We start from the raw sequence: 8,092 nt of genomic DNA, 5'->3' as shown, positions 1-8,092 counted from the left end.
ATGGTGGAGGAGAGCTTGGTTTTCTCCTTCAGTAGCCTCAGTGTCGCCTCAGGTACTCCACTCTGGATGTTGGCATCCACAGGCACCAAGGAGAAGTCCCAAGCTCCTACCTCAGGTGAGACGTGCATCCTATCCACCTGACCTCAGCTCATCCCCTCCTATGAGAGAGGCCCTGGGTAGCACCAGGTAGTCTCTGTTCTTTTTTTTTTTTTTTTTTTTTTTTTTTGACCAAGGGCCCCTACAGTCCTGCTGATGTCAGAGCTTAAAAGAGCTCAGGGCTGCTTGGGGGTGTCTAGCCTCAAAAACCTGTCCTGGGACCCATACTCCTGAGTCTAGCATCCAGCAGAAGACAGAGTGAGGAGGAACGAGCTGTCTGCTCTAGGCCTGGGACGCTGTACCACCTCTCCTTCTGAACCTGTTTCCATGGCTCTTTACCATATTTTACCATATTTCGTAGCCTGAGCAAGAGATAGGATCAGAGATACGCCCACTCTCTCCATTGCTTCCCCTCCAATTCCTGGAGAAGGTCTTCCTCCCCATCTGCCTGGCCCAACCAAACCCACACCCCAGCCACCCAAAGCCTCTCCTCTCTTTCCAGGCTCATCCCGGGCAGCGGGCAGCATGCAGCTAAGTCGTTCCCAGAAAGAGCCAATGACTTTCAGCCCAGGCTCCCTCATCTGTGTTCCCTTCATCGGGAAGGGAAGGATGTGTGGAGTCCTGCCATCCCTCCCTCTGGTCTTGGCAGATGCTCTGGGACTGTAACTCAGAGGCCACCAAACCCCTTAACGATGTCTCTGAAATCTCCCCTTTGCCTCCTTTTCCTGGTCATTGTCAAGGCCTGGGCTAGGCTCCCTGTTGCCCACCTGAATCGTTCAAACAATTAATTCATTGGCACCCCTTTCATGCCCACTCCAGACCCCCCATCCCTATTCCCCTTACTGCTCCCAGTCTGGGCCCTGCCACCCAGCCTCAACTAGTGAAAGAGCTCTTGAAGACACAACTCACAGTCCTCACTGCAGCCTCACAGAAATGAAACCTAACCTCCTTTCCAGCAAGGTGGTCATCAGTGACATGGTCCTGCCCGCCCCCTGGCTTTATGCCCATATACCCAGTCCCCTCACCGAAGCTCCTTGCTCTATCGCCTAGGCCTTTACACAGGGTCCTTTCTTGGCCTGACTTCACCTTGTGGACAGAAGGGCATCTGCCATGTTCAGGGTCTATGCCAAGCACGTGAATGTGCCATGAGCATCCTGCCTTGATAGGATCAAGATGAGCAGGTAATATCCAGGTCCATCCTGCCCTCGAACCCATGACCCTCTCTTTCTGCTGTCATCTGTTCCAGTGCCCCTGTCCTTCCACAGCCTTGGTGGCTGGATCTGGCTCCATGTTTTTTTTTGGGGGGGGGGGCTGGGTGTTGTGTGAAGGTGAATTTCAGGGAGGAAAACTCTTCTGCTGGGGTCCACGCAGGGCTACTCCGACAAGCACGGGCTCGCCAGCTCCTGTATCCAGGGACTAGTCTGTGTGTGGTTCAAAACCGGCTGGGGAGCAACCTGAGTGTCAGCGTATGAGTTATATCTCAAGAAAGTGACAGACAGATAACCCGAGCACCCTCGGTAGGAGAGAAAACAACGAGAGCTGCCAGTGGTACAGAAGGTTGATGTGAAAACATTGTAAAATTTATTTATTTAATTAATTTTAAAAAATGGGCTGGAAAGATGGCTCGGCAGTGAAGAGCACTGTCTGCTCTTCCAGAGGTCCTGAGTTCAATTCCCAGCAACCACATGGTGGCTCACAACCATCTGTAATGGGATCCGATGCCCTCCTCCGGTGTGTCTGAAAACAGGTACAGTGTGCTCGAATAAATAAAGTAAATAAATAAATCTTTTTTTTTTTAATTGATGAACAAAGAAGTTATGGAACTCAAAACAGAGCGTCTGATCCCATGCTAGGGGTGTGTGAGTGTGTGTATGCACACATGTGCGTGTGTGTGTGTGAGTATGTGGTGCACATTCATGCGTGTGTATAAGTGTGTGTGCTTGAGCACGTGCAGTCACCTGTCCTTTTGATCAGAAAGATCACAGAGACCCCAGAGGCTGACTCTTAACAAGTGCACAATGTGCAGAGGGGCGAGTCAGCAGAGAGGATGAGTTCCCTGTGCTCAGGAGGGATGCTACAAAGCCCACCAGACCCTGAGCAGCCCCAGCAGATGCAGCAATGGGTGAAGGAAAAGTTGAGCCCAGGGCTCTGCTGAGTCCGTGTGGAGCTTGGCCTGACCTTGACAGGAAAAAGGAAAACATTCACTTTTGATTATCTATGTTTTCAAAGGCTCAGCCCACCAACCAAGAACCTCAGCCCTGTCCAGTTCTGCCAGGGGCCCTGGTACACTTACAAACTTCCAAAGATGCTGGGTGTGGTGGCACACACCTTGAATGCCAGCCCATGTGAGGAAGAAACAGGAGGATCTCTGAGTTTGGGGCCAGCCTGGTCTACCTAGCAAGTTCTAGGCCACATAATAAGACCTTGTCTAAGAAGCAAACAAGCAAAACAACAACAAACGCCTTCCGAACACCGCCAGATGACCAGCTTCTGTGAAGTTTAAAGGGACTTTTCCAGGTCTTGGTAACTAACTATTCCAACAGTAATCAATCTCCAGGGAATTAATTACTAACTAGGGTACTTTCCAGAAAGCGGCACGTAAAAGAACCCATTTGTAACTGTACAGCCATCATTCCAAGCCGGTCAGCTTCAGAAAAGTCAATCGATGGATCCACCCTTTGCAGCTTATGCGCGTGGATTCTAGGGATCGGACCGCGCTCACCCGCCCGCTCATTGGCTCAAGCAGGAAGCGTTTGGCCCACCCACCCATCTCATCCAAGTTCAAGGTGTTCTATTCTCTTATCAAAACTAATTTGTCTCGGTTCTGAGTAAATAGAAATCTAAACAACAGAAAGCGCATTTCTCATCAGTCTCCCCAAAGACCCTGGGTCCTGTGGACTGTTCTCCGGGCACACTCCTACAACACAGTCGGAAAGTGTGTGCTGGCAGTCTGGACCATAGCTCTCTGGGGCAGCCGCACCGTTGGGCAAAGGGGGATGGGGAGAGGACAAAGGCAGGGTGGGCCCTCTGTCGTCTGCTGCTCCCCACCTTCACCTTCTCTTTGCCTTCTTTCTTAGATGCTATTTCCTCCTAAGTGGGAGGAAGCACCCAGTGGGCTATGAACAGAACTTACAGGCTGGGAAAACACCCTTCAGGATCAACAGGAAGCCCAGAGACAAATCAGGAGAAGAGCGAGCGGCTCTGGGGGCAGGGCTAGAATGCGCCGAGTTGCTCTTATTTTAAGTGGTCATGGTGGTGGTGGTGGGGAGGGAATTGAGGCCAGACACAGGAAGCTGGGTTTCCCAGCCTCAGCTTTTGATGGTTTCCTGGTCCCCTTGGGCCTATTGAAAAGAGGCCCACTGAGGTGATAAAGCAAGCCTTTTAAGTTGTTGCCTTTGTCTCTGAAAGATGTATTATGATCATGCAAAGCTGCCCTGAGAGAGGGTCCTCGGGAATAAGACCCCGCTGATGTGTTAAACAGGGGCTTGGCATTGCTGGGCTTGGGGCAGATGCTCGGGAGCATCCTCAGTCCGCACAAGGATGGTTCGCTCCTATCAGGAGCTCTCACGGATGCGGGACTCCCTGCCTCCGGTTACTAATCACCAGCAGGAGAAAGCACCGAGCTACAAGCACCTTGGTCTGCTCCAGGTACTATGACTAAATGCTCCAAGCTGAGTGGCTTATAAACAGAAGCCTCTAAAGTACACAGCTTTGTAACGATTTATTTTTGAGGTTCTGGGAAATGAACCCAGGGTCTCGCAAGTTGTGAACAGCATGGAATCCTCCGCTGAGCCACATCCTCAGCCCCAGAAACTTCTTCCTCACAGAACGAGAGGCTGAAGGTCTTTTCCTCACTCGAGAGGCTTTTCATCCACGGTCTTCCGTGGTAGTGGGCACACTCGTGTTTCTCTCTCTCTCTCCCTCCCCTCCCCTCCCCTCCCCTCCCCCTTTCTCTCTCCCCCCTTCCTCTCTCCCTCCCCCTCTCCCCCCTCCCCCGCCTCTTTTTCAAGCAGGCACCAATCCACCAATCCCAGCCTGAGAGTTAAGTTCTCATGACCTAATCACATTCAAAAGACGTCACCTTCTAACACCATCACAGAGGATGCTAGACTAGATATCAGCATGTGCATTTTGAGAAAGACAGACACAAGATTCGAACCTCAGTCTTGTAACTTATTTGCTGTGTGGTTTCAGGCAAGCCATTGGATGTCTCCGAGTCTCCGTCGCATCATTGAAACATTATCTCAGTGAGGTGCTGCGTGCAAAATCAGTTTCTTCTGATTTGAAATGAGAGGTCTCTGATTCTGACTACCCTGGGAGCCTGGGAGAGCATCTTGGGGGCAAGTCTACAGGAAGCACCAAGGGCTGGTTTGGGCACCTGTGGTAAAGCAAGGAATGTGGTCCTCAGTGGGGCCAGTGTGGGGCTTAGGAGCTGGTCAAAGGCCCTGCCGTAGTGACCCCTAACTCCTATTTGACTCTTCTCCCAGCATGCTGCACTCTGATTCCATCTACTTCACACCCCCACCAAGTGTCTGTCTTGTTCCTTTCTTGTTGGACCTTCTGGCTACCACGTGACTTACAGGCTAAAAAGGATAGGAGGGTGGGGAGTAGAGCCTGTCCTGGCTTGCAGCCAGCCGGGAGCTTCGAGACCCCATAGAGCCTTCTCCCTGCAGACTCTGTTTATTCAACCGTAAGGAAGGACTAATTAAGAGAACTTTTCTCTTCTGCTGGGCGTGATGGTGCATGCCTGTAATCCCAGCACCCTGGAGGATTGTGAGTTCAAGGCCAGCGGAGCTACACAGTCAGACCCTGTCTACAATAACAAACAAACACCTTCCTCTAGAATGATGTTTTGAAGATCAAGTGAAGTGCCGCATGTGTGATTTTACACAAAATACAGTACGTCCGCACTGAGCCTGGCCTATTCCTCTTTTTTTCTGCTGGCATGTGACATTTAGTCCCCAGCAGGGCCGTGGCTCCTCAACCGGGTCTCATGACCTCTGACAAGTTGGCCTCCTTGGAAGGCACTGGCTGTGTGGCAAAGTGAATACAGATTCCTAGGCTATGTGTGATGGTACATGCCTTCATTCCCAGCACTGGGGAGGCAGAGTTCAAGGTCAGCATAGTCTACATATGTTCCAGGCCACCCAGGGCTGTATATAGTGAGACCCTGTCAAATAAATAAGTTAAGTACAGAATCTTATAGCCCATCATTCCTGCATAGTCAAGCTCTAGGAGGGGGCCTGGGCATCTCACTTGATCCTCAGGTGCCTCGGGCAGCAAGAAGGCCACAGTCCGTGGGGAAGCACAGTGGTCTTACTCCTTGCTGACACGCTGTGGCTACTTTGCTTCGTTACCCAGGATATCCACTGGCCATGAGGAGATGGGCTGGTTGTTCCCTTCATTCAACAATATGGCGTAATAAGGACCCAATAAAGCAGGTAAGAGCACGCTCTGTGGAAGCAGCAGGACCTGAGTTCAAATCCCCAAGACCCACATGAAGCTGGGCTGTGCCTGGAACCCTAGTGTTGGAATGTGGAGACCTGCAGGTCCTCAGAGCTCGTTGGCCAGCCAGTGTAGCCCAAATGGTGAACCGCAGGTTCAGTGAGAAATCCTGTATGAGAAAGAAGGTAGAGGCGTTTCTGCGCTGCCACTGAACCAGTGAGCAGGCACGGCCTCAGCACACAGAAGGAGGCCAGCAAGTTTGTGGACCAGGATTGCCTCAGAAATGGTCCCCGAGCAACTGCATCGCTGGTGCCAAGGACCACGGGTCCACTCAGAGGAGTGTGGCCCAGGTTGGCTGGGTCAGAGGCTGGTTTTAATGGCCAGTTTAAAAACCTATGCCATCTGTGGGGCCATTCACAGGATAGGCGAGTTAGATGACTCTAGTCTCCATTTGGCTAAGGCTGATGAAATTGTCCCAAAGAGCTTTTGATCAGAAGAAATCAGGAATATTTGTCACAAATAAAAATGAGAAAGCAAAATAAATAAATTAATTAAATAAGGTGGAGAGAGACAGAGGGAGACACCTGGCCTCCGTGTGTGTTCTTAAGAGTATGCCTGTCTGTCCCCCACCCCCACCCCCATCTGTCTGTAGCCCTAACACACACACAATATCCACTCAGTGCCTCTGTAACCCCAACACTTGAGAAAATGAGGCAGCAGGGCTGAGTTCTAAGACAGCCTGGGCTATGCAGTGAGACCATGTCTTTAAAAAAGCAAAACAAACAAACAAAACCCTTTTTAAAAATGAAAGCAGGAGAAATGGCTCAGCGGCTGAAAGTGACGACTCTCCCAGATGATAGAGTTTAGTTCCCAGCGCGCCATGTTAGGCAGCTCACAGTCTCCTGTAAATCCAGCTACGTGGGATCCCGTCCCCTCCTCCAGCCTTCATGGCCACATGTGCACACAGGGAACACAGACACACATATAAATAAAAATAAAACATCTGATTTTAAAAGGAAGATTAAGCAATGTGTGTTACAGGATGACTGAACAAACCAGAGGTGGACCATCTGCAGGGCGGGCGAGGTGCCACTGTCACGACGGGGTCCGACCATCTGCAGGAAGGGAGGGGTGCCACCATCAGGACGGGGTCCAACCATCAGGACGGACAGGGTCTGGATACAGATTGAGCATGGATGAACCTTGGTAACATCTAAGTGACCGAATCAGGTCCCAATGGACCACATCGCGCCTGGCCTCACCTCCAAGGAATGCCACAACCGGCAATCACAGCGAAACAGGAAGTAGGTAGGTACTTATGAAGGCCGGGAGATGGGATGACCACCTGCTCCCTGAGATGAGGGAACCTGACATGATTGAGTAGTGAGACTCTAAAACCTGGCCCAGTGTATGCTTCAGGCAGGTGAGATCATGGAATGCAAACTAGACTCAGTAACTCTGCTATCAAAACCAATTAATTATATCATATATTACCCAGGCATGGTGACACACACCTTTAGCCTGGGCACGAGGGAGGCAGAGGCAGGATGATCTATGAGTTCAAGGCCAGCCTGTTCTACAGATAGAGTTCCAGGACACTGAGAAACTCTGACTTGGAAAGGAAAAGAAAAGAAGAGAAGAGAAGAGAAGAGAAGAGAAGAGAAGAGAAGAGAAGAGAAGAGAAGAGAAGAGAAGAGAAAAAAGAAAGGGAGGGGAGGGGAGGGGAGGGGAGGGGAGGGGAGGGGAGGGGAGGGGAGGGGAGGGGAGGGGAGGGGAGAGGAGAGGAGAGGAGAGGAGAGGAGAGGAGAGGAGAGGAGAGGAGAGGAGAGAAGAGAAGAGAAGAGAAGAGAAGAGAAGAGAAGAGAAGAGAAGAGAAGAGAAGAGAAGAGAAGAGAAAAGAGAAGAGAAATTATATCATATCAAAAGAATGAAGATTGTGATAAGGAGTCAGATTTTTTTTATTTTCTTTAGTAGGTTTTAAGCTTTGTAGTTTTAAATTTTATTTAATTCTGTATTCTTTGACAGTTTCTTCTGCGTTTATAATGAATTTTCATCCTTCTCCGTCCCTGTTCTTGTTCCCACTCTCTCTCCTGCTGAAACCCTTCTTCCCAGCAAGCCCCTCTTACTCTCCTTTGTGTGAGTGTGTGAATATGAGTGTGTGGATGGGTGAGAGTGTGTGAATGTGTGTGTCTGAGTAGCTGTGTGTGAATGTGTAAATGTGTGTGCATGTGAGTGTGTGAATGTATGTGTGTGAGTGTGTAAATATTTGAGTGTGTGAATTGTGAGTGTGTGAATATATATAAGTATGTGTGTGCCTCTGTGTGTATATGTGTATTAGTGCATATGTGTGTGAGTGTGTGTGTACGTGTGTGTTGCCTGCATGGGTGTCAGCAGGAAGCTATTTACTGAAGTAAGGACACCCTATCAGTGGCTACACTGATAAATATGACTCCTTTCTCTCTGCCATTATTAAGTCTCAACAGTCCCTCAGGGAAGAGTGGGGCTTCGTGAGCCCTTCCTGTGCTGAGATGTAACACAGTCTGAAGGATGT

The 8,092-nt window shown here is 50.1% G+C and overlaps 1 pseudogene; it reads left to right on the top strand.

Moving 5' to 3' along the window:
• Positions 1–6,031, top strand: LOC110285335 (small ribosomal subunit protein eS21 pseudogene; annotated as a pseudogene).
• Positions 6,032–8,092: the final 2,061 nt, after the last annotated feature.

This window comes from Mus caroli, unplaced genomic scaffold (assembly GCF_978045245.1).
Source record: "Mus caroli unplaced genomic scaffold, Mus_caroli_1 scaffold_20, whole genome shotgun sequence".
Classification (NCBI taxonomy): Eukaryota; Metazoa; Chordata; class Mammalia; order Rodentia; family Muridae; genus Mus; species Mus caroli.
Note: the sequence above shows the minus strand (reverse complement) of the source record. Positions and strands in the feature narration are given on the sequence as shown.